At 42.7% G+C, this 15000-nt stretch overlaps 2 protein-coding genes across 10 annotated transcripts in view; one reads left to right on the top strand and one right to left on the bottom strand.

The window, feature by feature from the left end:
- grip2b (glutamate receptor interacting protein 2b) overlaps positions 1–15000 on the top strand; it is a 160817-nt gene that overhangs the window by 83159 nt on the left and 62658 nt on the right. The gene's annotated exons all lie outside the window — the stretch shown is intronic.
- LOC124850060 (sporozoite surface protein 2-like) overlaps positions 14626–15000 on the bottom strand; it is a 2151-nt gene continuing 1776 nt past the window's right edge. Inside the window, exon 2 of the mRNA XM_047332706.1 lies at positions 14626–15000. This exon is cut by the window's right edge and continues 517 nt beyond it. The gene's annotated coding sequence lies outside the window, so the exon portion shown is untranslated.

Genomic DNA, 15000 nt, shown 5'->3' with positions numbered 1-15000 from the left:
AGCGAGGTGGTGCTGCTGTTTTTTATCAGTGCAGGTAGAAAAAGCAGTTTACATGTATATTTGTATCATTTGTCACAGTCCCATTTTAGTTGTAAAGGTTTTAAAAGAGCGACACACTGTAACGGTAGTTTCTCCTATGTATCATATTATATATATATGTATATTGGGGAGAGTGTGGAAGGTTGAGCTCAGCAATCGTTTTCCTGGCTGAGAATCCTTTTTTTTTTTAATAAGGCTGAGTATGGAAAAGTCCGACCTTTGCAGTTTTCCTCTCGTAGTCGGTTTCCAGACGTGTCGCCGTGCGTGTCAGATAAGAGGTTCACAACCTGTCGCCGTCACGGATGTGAACAAACGTCCTGCACCACATCTGTCTGCTGGTGTGAAGACGGACAGATTCTTTATCGTTGAATGGGGAAGTGGTAAATAATAATATTCACGTGGAAAGTTTCACCTTATCGGCCGCTGCAGGGAAGCAGTGGATGCGACAGTTTGACTTAAGATATATTCATAAAAAGAAAACGGTTAAAAGCACTGTACTTTCAAAATTAGAGCAAAGAAAAATTTATGGCAATGATTTTTGAAAGACATGATTATAAACTAAGCATCTTCAGTTTCTTCTCTGTGGTCTAAACTGGAGTTTATTATCTCTTCAGTCGTGTTTAAATATATATATAAATATATAAATATATATATATATATATCTATATATATATATAAAATTTAGAAACTTTTTTTCTTGTTTAATCAAAAGATGCGTTGTTTTTTCTTCTTCTTCAAGTGAATCATCGCCGTCTGTGGGTGGAGATTCTCCTGCAGTGATTACAACAGAAACACAATTTAAATATTGAACATTGATGTAAGGAAAACAGAATTCCACTTGTCAACGAGAAGCTGTAGTGTAAGAGACACGAGGCGACAATGTAAAGACAGGGTTCCTACGCAGTATGGAAACGTATGGAATTTGATTTGAGTCATTTCCAGGTATGAAAAAAAAGAGTTTGGAAAAATATTTGTGTTTCCAGACTGAAATCTAAACAGATGTGAATCCTAAGATTTTAGAAAACCAACGATCCGCCTAATCACTCTTAGTCTAGTGAATCATTTCCCCACGGTCGGTGATAAACGTCGCCATAGCGACACATCTGGAACAGGTGACGTCGGAATGGAAAGTATCAACATTTCAATATCAATTTGCAACATCACAATCAAACTGTGACAACATGACGGCAAACACACATTCCGGATGTAACATGTCAACAGTTGGATTTTTAAATGATTTATTTACATGATAATATTCATTAATATAATAATATATGAAAAATAACTTATTATAATCATTTATACAATAATATTTACTGAATAAACATCAAGCAATTTGAACTGGGATGTCAAATATGGTCTAAGAACTCTACAGAGAAGATATGGCAGAGAGAACGAGTCGGTCCGTCAGTTTCTGCTTGTGATGAATATTTTATTTTTGGTCATTTTTTAACCCTGAGAACTTTTGACTGACTTACAAAAGCAAAACAAATAATACACACAAGTGAGCTCCTGGTGTTTTTGTGTTTATCGTGAGTGACACTGAAGGCCTCTCACATCCCGACTCCTTGACGACGCCAAGGCCCCGAGTTATAAAACCTGTTTTTTTATTTATTTTGTTGAATACTTGTAATTCTGGCTTCTGTGGAATCTGCTTGTATTTCATCTAAAAGCAAAAGCTGCTGCAGCAGGAATGTTACAGTAAATGTTACGCAACACACGCGGCGACAGACTGTCGTCGCAGTCGGACCGACCCAGACAACAGCTGACGGGGGGAAAAGAGTCCCGCAGGCGAGAGTTCGAGCGACTCGTCGTGTCCGTCTGTTCGACAGCATCAAAGGTTTCTTTAGATCCTTTTCTCTGGAAGATTCCGTCACGATCACGTGAGCTGCCGCTGCAGCCGAGGGTTTTCCCACCAGGGATGAGAGGGGAGCAGCAGGAGCAGCATCAAAGCTCAGGGAACCTGATAAAGAACCCTGCGGGACGCCTCGTCCCTCGGGGGGACGTCCCCTGTCTCTCTCTCTCTCTGGTGCACATTCACACACACTGCACATGATTCACAGAATATCCAGAGTCCAGAGAAACTGAAAGAAGTTTTTATTTAAATACAGAAACATTCAAATGATCTCTGATTTTCAAGCTAATTATCATTTAAACTCAAACAAGCCGTTCGTGTCCTGAGATGATTCCTCGGCTAAATGCTGCCACAGATCATCTCAAGTCTAAACTTAACGTAACTTAACTCTTCATTTTTTAGACCATAATTTACATTTAAAAAAGGTAAAACACGTGTAACATTAAACATATTTACTGTTAATCTGTATGATTATGAATAAGAACCTGTTTGCCTCAGATAAGGATAAAACTTGCAGTCAAAGGTTCCATCAGTGTGAAATGTGCAAAGAAACAATATTGAGAAAGAGAAGACGAGCGTAATCTTTCAGCGTTGCCCTGGAAACTGCCGACGACCTCTTCATCTGTTTGTGTTTCACACACAGGCAGTGAAACGAACGACCTCTGACCTCACCATCCCACACACGCAGCAACTTCCTCGTTACAGTATCGTACAGTGACTCCTGCTGCTGCCGTTCACGACGTCTCACTTCCTAGAAAACAAATTCCCGACTGACTGATAAATCCCTGAATATGTATATTTCAATGATTTGAGGACAGGGATTCTCTGGGAATCGTCCAGGTCACATACATCTCACATCTTGTTCTGCTTCTGAACGACTCTTCAGAAACATTCTTTTCATGCTATTTTTGAATCATCTTCAAAAACGATCTTTTCCCGGCGCAGATGAAATCCCAGGGAGACGAGGACGGTGAAACAGACAAAAGATGTTTGACTTTCTGTCGCAGCATCGTCTGCACCTCGCTCTGCGTCTGGAAGGCGTGACGTCGTGACGGAGCGAGCGTTTCTCTGTGGACCCGGAGTTTTCATCTTCGGCAATTTGACGACACATTTAGGGAAGGCGCTGCAAATTAGAGCCGCAACGAAACGGAAGTGTTTCCAGAGGACACTTTGAAAGTGATGCACACGTCTGGACACGCTTGTTGCTGGAATGTTAAAATAAAGTGAAAAAAACCAACACTTTTTATCTCATTTCCCAACACCACTGACGGAGAGACCACAGTGAGTCAAAATCCGCGGCAACAACAAGCGTGTCCAGACATGTGCATCACTTTTAAGTGTCCTCTGGAAACACTTCCGTTCCGTTTGCAGTTTATCAACCGCTCTTTTTCTAAATGCTGCGCTTCTCTTAAAGCCCCAGTGTGTGCGCCATCTGGTGGTAAAGTCTCAAACTGCAAACCAACTAAGCACCCGACAGGGGACACTTTATGGTGGCGCACCGCTGATTCCATTTCCGTCAACATCTGAAAATTCAACGTGAACGCGGCGTATTCTGGAGCGTTTAGTTCAACAACCGTATTCAACACGACGTAGAAACATGGAGACTCACACGGAGGTCGGTCGACCTCATGTGACTATATTTAACTCTTATATGAACACAGAGTTATGGACAATATGTTCAATTTCTGTGAATGAGTTCTAAATATTACACACTATCTTTAAGCTGCAGTGTTCCTCCGTACCGTAGTTTCCTGTCTAATTGGTTGCTTGTGATGAATATTTTATTTTGGTCAATTTTTACCCTCAAGGACATTTGACTTACCTACGAAGCAGAAAAATAAGACAAAAGAGTCATTCCTGGTGTTTATTTGTCTTTATTGTTTCCTTCTGAGCTGGTGTCAATCAGTTCTAATCCACAGTGAGTCGACATCCATTAACCGGAGCCTCATCGAGACTCAGAGCGCCGCTCACCTGACACACTGTACAGTACAAGTGACGCCCTGGACACACTGTACGGTACAAGTGACGCCCTGGACACACTGTACGGTACAAGTGACGCCCTGGACACACTGTACGGTACAAGTGACGTCCTGGACACACTGTACGGTGCAAGTGACGTCCTGGACACACTGTACGGTACAAGTGACGTCCTGGACACACTGTACGGTACAAGTGACGTCCTGAACACACTGTACGGTACAAGTGACGCCCTGGACACACTGTACGGTACAAGTGACGTCCTGAACACACTGTACGGTACAAGTGACGCCCTGGACACACTGTACGGTACAAGTGACGCCCTGGACACACTGTACGGTACAAGTGACGCCCTGGACACACTGTACGGTACAAGTGACGCCCTGGACACACTGTACGGTGCAAGTGACGCCCTGGACACACTGTACGGTACAAGTGACGCCCTGGACACACTGTACGGTGCAAGTGACGCCCTGGACACACTGTACGGTACAAGTGACGTCCTGAACACACTGTACGGTACAAGTGACGTCCTGGACACACTGTACGGTACAAGTGACGCCCTGGACACACTGTACGGTACAAGTGACGCCCTGGACACACTGTACGGTACAAGTGACGCCCTGGACACACTGTACGGTACAAGTGACGCCCTGGACACACTGTACGGTACAAGTGACGCCCTGGACACACTGTACGGTACAAGTGACGCCCTGAACACACTGTACGGTACAAGTGACGCCCTGGACACACTGTACGGTACAAGTGACGCCCTGGACACACTGTACGGTACAAGTGACGCCCTGGACACACTGTAGACCGACGACCGTCGGACCTCCACAGTCACTTCGTACGCTGACGAATGCGGAATTCAAAATGCAGATTATTTATTCAATGTGTCTCATGCGGGTCGTCAGCGGCAACGTCGTGGCTCATAATTGTGGAGTTTGATGCGTCTGTGTTCGCCTGAAGGAAACTCCACCGGCTCCCGGGCTCATTTCAATTTGTCACAGCTCAGGTTAATTCCGTCCTCGGGCCTTTTCTCAGATTACGACTGTGTTTCTGTCACAGCTCGTCGCCTCCGGAGGCTTCGCTCAGCAGCTTCTGCTGCTTCACTCACTGTACCGAGCAGATGATAGTGATAATAATAATATGGGGAGGATAACAGTTGATAGACACAGTGCTGAATGTCTTTGGACTCTGTTGAGTGTGACAGTTTCACTTTGAGGACTATTAACAAATTAAGTTTTAAATTAGACACAATAACAACGATAGGACTGATATATGACCCTCCCTATGAAAACGGACGTAGGCGCCGTGTTCTGTCCCTGAGGCCTGTATTCTATGTACTGACCAGCAGAGGGCGACTCCACTGGTTGTTACTATAGAAGTCTATGAGAAAATGACTTTCTGCATATTTTATTACATCGCCTAAACCTGTCTGTGATCAACCTCATGACACTTATGGTAATAAGACACTCTTCCTTAGAGACTTCACGGTACCCAGACTTTGCGTATCTATCGATACCGAAGTTAACAAGTTACTTTCGCTCTCGTTACTGTTACAAAGGCTGTTTGTTTTTTAAGAATCAGTCATTTTACTTGTAAAGGTAGAACTATCGTACTAATAATTAACTTCATCATTACAGATCAAAAACAAAGGTCACATGATGAAATCATGAGATGACAGAACTTGGGATGCACTAAAATAAATATTGTTGGCCGAATACCGAATAACCAAACACTTTTTTTTTACCAGTTTTTCATTAATTTTGCCAAATTTTTCACACCATTGCATAAATTAAATGGCCTCAATGTGCTTTTGTCTTGATTTTCAAGGGAAAAAATCAATTACAAAAGTACAATGTATAAATATTTATAACACTTTACACTTTGAACAAACAACAACATAACAATCCAATAAAATTCTGAATGATGTCATCACTGGGGCATAATCCCAGAATTGTCGACTGCTGCTAACAAACATTGCGTTTTTTTATATTGTTGTTGTTGTTTTATTATTTGAGAAAAAATGAATAAATCCCATGTTGGATTCCATCGACTGTATAATGAACCAAATCACTAAATCACCAGTGAGTTTGACTTTGATGGCTTGTGTCACTGCGTCGGCCCGAGTGGCCGGGAGATGAATCACTTCAGTAGGAAAACTGTGAAATATTAACGAAGAGCGTTCGATAAACACGAGCGTCTGAGGAATCACGTTAAGCTGCAGTAACTCGGATCAGATTCCTGGGCGAGGCGACGTCTGGACCGTTTATTATAAATCTTTGATCTCATAAAGATTTCATCCTGTACACGTCGCCGCGCTCACCCAGAAACCCCACGGCCGAGTCATGTCGAGTCAGATTTATTCATAAAGAACGTTTTAAAAAGTACAGTTGAAAAAAGAAAAAACATTAAACACAAAAAACTATAAAATGATGAATGCGATAAAAAGCATAACAACAAAATAAACAACAACACATGACGCCATGGTGGTATTGTACATAATTCAGATCAAAGATGGTCTTTAAAATGTAACTAATATAACATTTTATTCAGTCCTTTTGTGAGTTTCCGCCTTCATGTGGCTTTTGGCCACGTTTTTGTAATTACTCATCGTGTAACATATTTCATATTCATTTTCTGGCTTTAAGTAACATCCCCACACCAACATGGTGGAAATGTGCTAATATCATAATATCATAATAATAAGCAATACTGTATTTTACACGCCAGAAGCTTTGATGGAGATGTAGTTTGAGATGGAGTTGTTCATTAGAAGTAGAAGTAGTTCAAGTAGAAGTTTGGATGTGTGTGAAATAATGTTACCAACGTAACATTCCAACGCATTCACTCTGATTTCATATTCATTTTTTTAATGCTGCGTTTAACTTCAATCGAGGTTCGTGTCGTTTCAGACTAAAGTGAATTACAAGCAATAACCTTTTTTGTATGATCCTATTAAAATGAAATGAAATGAAATCATCACTAAATCTTTCGAACGTCAAAGTAGGTTCCTCTCTCTATTTGAATATCTGCCGCCGTCAGAGGAAAACCAAAATATGAATCTACTGTAAAAACCAGAGGTGGAGTAGCTCATGTAGAGACTAAAACAAGGTCCGGTCGCGAACGTCAAGCCTCAAACCTGCAGAAGCAATAACACAAACAGCCACGGACGATTACGAAGGTCGGAGGTCACCACCACGTTCACATGGTCACAGATGAAACAACACGTTGCCGTGACGGGGACCGATTAGACCGAGCGCAGGAGGAGGGAGAGTCATTCAGAGTGGTCTTGTTTTTCTTCCTGAAGTGATGAGCTTTGGGAGATTATGGGGCTTTGTTCTGTCATGAAGTCTTTACGACCTCGCCCGTGTTTTATAAGATGGAGGTTGTGGCGCGACAGTGTCGACACTGCTCAGCCTCCTGAAACTGCAACGACTCGACACACTGAGTCTGCGGCCGAGGATTTTCTCTAAGAACTAAACATCAGGAGCTTAGTACATTATACATTGTGTCAAACCGCACACACACACAGACACACACACACACACACACACACACACAGAGCGATATATTATTTATAGTGTGACTGCAGTGCAAAACTCACATCGTATATTATTCATAGTATTATGACATATGACACAGACACGCTTCATGATACATATGCATTAGCCTACACACACACACACACACACACACACACAAACACACTATGAGAACAGATCTGGTTGAATGTGAACGAGTTGCTGCTCTAAACGACAGAGTCATAAGGTTTAATCCATCTGTTCGTATTTCAGCCGGAGCCAACGCATGTTATCATATTTTAATGTACAGTTATGATAAAAGCGCTTTAACAACAAGTGTTCAGCACAGAGTCAAACGACAGACTGTGAGAGGAGATGACTTTGTATTGTGGAGTTTCCTTGTAGAGAGAAGCACATTGCGTGTTTCTTTCAGCTCTTCCCTTCCTTTTCAACACATTTAAAATCATGTTCACGTCCCCGTTCGCCGGCTCCAGTAGCAGCTTCTTCTTCCTCCTCCTCGTCTTCCTCGTGCCTCAGCATCACCGGCTGATCGGTGGAATATGTGATGCAAAGTGAAACCAAAACATCGGACGCTGAAACTACTGAAGGTCAAAGTGTCCACGGGGAACCTTTTTAAAAATCCATTGTTTATGTAACGAAAGAGGAAACGACGACGACGATTTTCTGCCTCTGTCAGATATAAAGTTATATCATAATAAATACATGTTGAATAGAAAAGAGAACTTTCCTTTCATAATAATAGCACCTTTGATCGCCCCCTGCTGTCTGCCTGCGGTATTGATCATAAGCCCCTCCCCCTTCCATGTTAGCGGATGTGACCGGGACCAAACCTAAAAGTCAAAGTAAACGTTAGATAAATGTTTCCTAAGATGTTTTTTTCGTAATTTAAGCTTTTTCAGATTTTCATCTTGTGAATTTTTTTTCTGTAGGTTTGATTTTTCATTGATTATCTGATGCTATGAAACAAGATGGCGGCGCCCGTGTCCGAGATACTTTCACTTTAGTTTTGTAGACAAGGACAAAGTCATTTTAAACCAACATCATTATCTTCTCTTGTTAGCTGTTATAGAAGCTAAGTGATGTTCAGAGTAGAGATGCTCCGATATGATTTTTCTCTTCTCGATACAGATTCCGATATCTGGACTTCACGATAAACATTAATATTGTCCTTTAAAGACCATTTTTTGATACTGATCCGTGTGCACAGCTTGGTCGTTGGTGTAAGTCCTACATGATTTATGTTGCTGCTGAGAGATGTTACATGGATCTTATCCAGATTTCAGACTTGAGTTTTAGGCCTCAGATAAAACCAGCAATTTGAAGAAACATGGTGCCTTTTAGAAAAATACTCAGAAATCCATATTTTCTGGCATTTTCTAAACCAAACCAGTGACTTATTAACCAAACGACGAGAACAGATGAGAGGACTTGAAATTGAAAGGCTTTAAAAAAAGAGAATTGAGTTCATCTTCATGTATCGTACGATAAGTCGATAATGTAGTTATCGGGACAGGCCTATGAACACATCATCTATCCTCGCAGTCTAATTATTCATGAACACGGGAGTGCCACTCACTTTTCATTAATAGAAACACATTTCATATCTATGATTTCAGACTTTAGACCCTGGTCAGCTCGACGTCCTCTCCTCTTCTTCATGTCGTCTGTAAGTGTCACCTCTCCTTCTGACATCCTCCTCCTCCCTCCTCCTCCTCCCTCCTCCTGCACATCGCTGCCCTCTGCTGGACGACGGCAGCTCCACATCACACTGAGGCTGAGCAGACGCTTGTCAGCTGCCCTTATGCAAGGCAGCAGAACCCCAGATCATTTTGAAAACGCTTATGACCCCTTTAGCCTTGTGAGGATGATGATGATGAGGATGACGATGATGATGATGCAAATGCTGTGCATGTTTAGATTTCATTTTCCTTTTGAACCTATTTTCTCTTTTTATTTGTGATCAATATTTCGGTATGAACATGTCTTCTAAGTTGATTCGACCTGCTGTGCTACATATATTTCATGTTTGTTTCATATTGATGAAATATTAATTCAAGTCATGAAAACATTCTGCTTCATTACGGTTGGTGAGAGTCAATACATCACTGAGTACATTCTCATTTAACGTCAGTCAAACGCTCATGATGCTGTAAAAGAAAAGGGGGAATTTAACGGAAATAAAAACCCGATTTTATTACATTACATAAATTAAATAAGCTTATTTTTTTATATATTTACCAGACAAAAAGATGTTTTTGACGTCTGATGATTTACTCATGGCCGAGCTGAGCGAAACAGCTCGAACCGTCGGCAGAGATCAGGTTTCCATCAGAGGGAATAAAATAGAGCTGCAACTAACGATTATTTTCATCATCGATTAATCTGTGGATTATTTTCTCGATTAATCGATTAGTTGTTTGTTCAGTAAAATGTCGATCGTGTTTCCCACGAAATTCCCTAATTTAGTAGTCGATTACTAATCGATTACTAACTGTTGCCGCTCAAATTTAACTGTAAGTGACAGTTAATATATTGTGGCCTCGAGTTTTGCATTTTGACCAGACGTAGAATTGGGGGTGTGGCCTGACTGAGAGCTCGTCCCCCTACACCTGCAACCATGCACCGATTGGACAGGCCAGCTGTCAATCACGCCGTATCTATGCTACGGTGCTGTATGGTCTATGTGACTGAATGGACCATAATGTACAAAATGAACATCATGTTATTGAAGAAGACTTTAAACTAGAGATTGAACCATAAACTCCTCAGGAAAATGTTTTATTGACGTTATGAATCAAGTGAGAATTATAGTTGTGTTCTCATAGAGTCGCCCTCTGCTGGTCAGGACACAGAAGACAGGCTTCACACATGTTATTTGTTGTTTTTGCAAATCTGATCTCTTTCCTTGTCACGTGTCTTCCTCCCCTGGTGATTTGAGACGCAGACGTGCTTCCGCCCCTTGCATCAGATGCTGTTTCGCGTCTGATTACCGTGATCACACTTTTCTTTTGGTTTGACACAGAAACACTGACAGAGTCCCGGCGGCTGCGAGGCGGCAACATGTCAACAAAAAGACAGGAAGTAGAAGTAGACGGCAGGAAGCTAGGGAGCGCTGCTGTGTTTGGTTCTGATCAGATGATCCGAACATCCTGTGTGTGTGTGTGTGTGTGTGTGTGTGTGTGTGTGTGTGTGTGTGTGTGTGTGTGTGTGATGAATGTTTGATTGTGTCAGGGGAGATCTCTGACATATCTGGAGCAGAGACAGACAGAAAACATTTTGAGCTCATTAGTGGAAGAGGAAGGTGAGAGGCGGATGAGGAGCGTGAGGGGGAGGACGGACGGAGGCAGAGACAGATACTTATGTCAAAGAATAATAATTACTCCCCCAAAAAATAAAGAAGAAAAGTTACAAAAATCTTCCAGAGAGAGGACGGGAAGCCTTGCAAACCTACGACGGCGTATTAGGGCCATTGTAGGGAAAAAAAAAAAAGATATGGGAAATATTCCGAGGAAAAACCCTCAGAATTTCTGACGTTACAGTCGTAACATTTACGTGGAAAGAACTTGGATAATTTGAGTTTAAGTTTTTTTCTCTCATTTATTTATGACTATAATCTCAGAGAATGTCCGAGTTTTCTTCTCGTAAATTTACGACTTTAATTTCGGAAATTCCGATTTTTTTCTCTCGAATGAGAGAAATGACTCAAGTGTGTGATGTTTCAGGAAGTCGTCAAAGCGGCTTTTTACATTATAGAGGAAACGTTTTTTACATTATACGCTGAGAGGAAACTCTTTTTTTTCTGAAGCAGACTCGTTGGGTTGTTCCTGAAGAAGAGGCTGTGAATCTTCACTCTGACAAACCATTTAACTGAGAACGAACTTTCTGTCTTCGTCCTCATTCGACACAAACAGTCTGAGGAAAAGAAGAAGAAAAAATTATCTAACGTATGATATTTCTCTTGAATCATGCAAGTTAAAGAACGTGTGACAGACACACGTCCTCATTTCAGTTTTTTTATCTCTTTAAAGTCGCAAGACCAAATTTACGACTCAGCCGTTAGCCTCTGTCCTTAGCTTCTGTCTTTAGCCTCCGTCGTTAGCTTCTGTCTTTAGCCTCTGTCGTTGGCCTCTGTCATTAGCCTCTGTTGTTAGCCTCCGTCGTTAGCCTCCATCATTAGCCTCCGTCTTTAGCCTCTATTATTAGCCTCTGCAATTATACTCTGTAATTAGCCTCCGTCGTTAGCCTCTGTCAATAGCCTTTGTTGTTAGCCTCTGTCGTTAGCCTCTATCACTAGCTTCTGTAATTAGCCTCCGTCGTAAGCCTCTATCACTAGCTTCTGTAATTAGCCTCTGTAATTAGCCTCTGTCGTTAGCCTCTGTCGTTAGCCTCTGTCGTTAGCCTCTGTCGTTAGCCTCTGCCCCCCAACCAGTGACGAGCACATGGAGTCCTGACGGAGGGGGGAGTCGAGGGAGAGTGTGACACAAACTGTTTCAACTTCACTTCATCACGGTCCGGCGGAGGTGAACGCTCTCACACCACATTAGCTTAATAAACGGACGCGTCCCGCTGTCTGAGGTCAGCCATGCGGACACCTTCTCCTCCCGTCGCCGCTCATCATGGACGAGGCTGTTAACGCTCGTTTGTTTCAGCCCCCCCCCCCACACACACACACACACACACTCACACTCACACTCACACACACACACACTCTTCTTCGTTCTGTGCTGCTCCAGTTGAAGTGTCTGAAAAGCAACAGATTCGTAACGAAGCAGTTTGAGTCTGCGATCTTAATATGAGACAATATGTTGTGACGAAGAAATTAAGAGTTCCTTTGTTCGCTGTATAATTTCCATTTCCTGCTGAATTGAGTTTTGGACTAATTTTTTGGAAGCATGTTTTTCTTTGTGTGCTATTTTTCATTACATTTTCTTTTCTATGAAATCGGCAGAAATTAGTGGGGAATCTTTTTTTTAATGAATTTCTATTTAGGCTGGAAAATATAAGCCGCTGCAAAAAAGAAGTCAAGATGCACGATTCTGGAATTCCACACTGACCCCGGTGCGTCTCTGTGTATCACATCTCTACAGTCGTTCAGCTGCGACAAATTGAATTTCAGGATGTTCACGGTAAAAGCAAACAAGAGCATTATTCAGAACATTGGCCGCTCCGCTGAGGAACGTCAAGCCTGTTTCATATTTTAATCCAAACAAATGAAGGTCTCTTCTCCCTCTGGGGAGCAGCTGGCGGACTTCTGCATCAGTCATCTGACTCTGACATCATTTAATATTTACTTTTTACCTCACAGCCGCTGGAGATGAGGTCTGTACTTCCTTACAATACTTTTCTTGGGTGTCACCTCGACCCCATGTGACCCCAGAGACCCCGTGTGACCCCAGAGACCCCATGTGACCCCAGAGACCCCGTGTGACCCCAGAGACCCTGTGTGACCCCAGTGGCCCCATGTGACCCCAGAGACCCCGTGTGACCCCAGAGACCCTGTGTGACCCCAGTGGCCCAAACGCTCCAGGACTGTTTTTCAGTATTAAATATCAATTCCAATATATTCTTGAATTTTTCCCCCACAAATTAAAAATAAAATATATAAAGCTGAGACGTATGTATCTTACCCAGCATGCTTCATTAACTGCGTCTTAACCCGTGTGCGTGTGTGTGTGTCTGTGTGTGTGTGACCGTGTGTGTGCACGTCTGTCTGTGTATATGTGTGTGTGTGTGTGCGTCCACGATCCTAATTAAGTCTAGCAGAACTCGCCAGGAATTCATTATTTCTGTCTGTGTTTTCATGGGATCCTTATTAACTGTGGCAGAATTTTTGCAGCATGCATGCACATATTTGTGTGTTTGTGTGTGTGTGTGTGTGTGTGTGTGTGCATGTGTGTGTGATAAACAGGGAAAACTTAAAAGTAAAAATGTGCAGATAAAACCCAGAGAGAGAAACATCAAACATTTGATGAAGCTTCGTGATTTTCTAGAGCTTCAATGAAAAAATGATTATTATTTAAAGACACTCTCTGAAGCATCTTCGCTACAGGTCTTGTTCTGTCAGATGTTTCTGCAGCATGTGGTCCTCAGAGCCTCCAGGGGGCGACGTCCAAGAGAATGAAAACTGAAACTGCCTTTGTGTTTGTTAACAAGACGCTGCCCAAATACATTAGAAACTCCAGCGCCGACTTGTCCAATCAGGTTGCACCGGGGGGTTCGTGATTGTCCAATGAGATTAGACCCCTGAGCGGCTGCACAGGAAGCTGTCGGCGTCAGTTAGTCGTGTTTACTGTGCGAGCGTACGATGATGAACTCTTACTGTAGCTCCTGTCGGCTGCCGTCTTCAGCCCGAGGCTCGATTTAATCAACCTGACACACCAGGTGGGACGGAGGTTAGTCACCCGACCTGACGCGCAGGTGGGAGAGAAAACATACCCCCAGCTGTGGGTGCGTTCCATTTGAGTTTATCGTTTATTAAAAAACAAGGTGGCGAGAAGAGAGAGTGATGAGAGACGATGTCAAGTGTTTGGAAAAGAGAAGAGCATCTTGTGCAGAACGAACGTGGACGGGGAAATTCCAAAAGAACGGTCTTGTGGGTGAACTGTGCTGAATCACGTCAGGACTCATTCAGTGACTCTGCGTAGCTCCAGGGCGACTCAGTACCTATTCAACATCAAAAGGAAGAAGACGGAGTCGTCACACGGGTCCATTAGCAACACAAAGGCCAAACGGTCTTTGTATGAAGGGCTGGAAATCTATCAAGTGAAGGGGGTGAACGGAAATGTCACTTCAATCTCATCGAGCCAAATTGAAATTGAGAAACCCGACGGCTCCGGTTCACACGGGAGGTTTAATGTAACTGAGAGAGTGGATCAGTGTGTTTTCATTACTGGAAAGTGAAGGTGTGTGAGCATCGATGTGCTGAGGGTGCGTTGTAGCTCAGAGCTGTTTGTCGTGGCGATCGTTCATCGTATCTCTACCGCACAGGAGGCAAGCGTCGACACGCTCAGTGTGGTGCGGTCACTTCGATGACCAGTGTGCTCGCATCGTACTGTAATGATGCCGGTAGAAACGACGCAGCGCAAATAACGTCAGTTATGAAAGTGCTTACAATTTGATATTTGATTTCTTTAATCATTTGATCTCTTAAGAAAATAATGACATGCCGAACCACAGAGGCCCCAAGATCGAGCCCTGGGGGACACCACAGGTCGGGCACATTGTCGTTTAGAGGTTCACTCTTGTGTGTTCGCTCTCTTTCTTCTCCTACTTTTGTTCTGGGATTATTTTGGTCAATCTGGCTTTTCCACTCTCTGTCATTTTTCATCGCTCGGGTTAGATACGGAGAGATCGCTCTTTGTTTTGTCTACGCAATAGTTGATGCAGTTGAAAAAAACTATCTAAGTGCAGATGGCGTAAATTTTTCTATCACCGTTACACTGTGCAATTAGTTTAAGCCAAAAAGTTTTCTATTTCCTCTTTGACCTAGAAACCCTGTAAACGACTCCTGGATCTGTATTCATGAGGGGTTTGGATTTCAATGCTGCCACATGGGAACTCCAGAATATTCTTATTAAT

Source organism: Scophthalmus maximus, chromosome 6 (genome assembly GCF_022379125.1).
Source record: "Scophthalmus maximus strain ysfricsl-2021 chromosome 6, ASM2237912v1, whole genome shotgun sequence".
In the NCBI taxonomy this organism is placed as follows: Eukaryota; Metazoa; Chordata; class Actinopteri; order Pleuronectiformes; family Scophthalmidae; genus Scophthalmus; species Scophthalmus maximus.
This window is presented reverse-complemented; position numbering and strand designations above follow the sequence as displayed.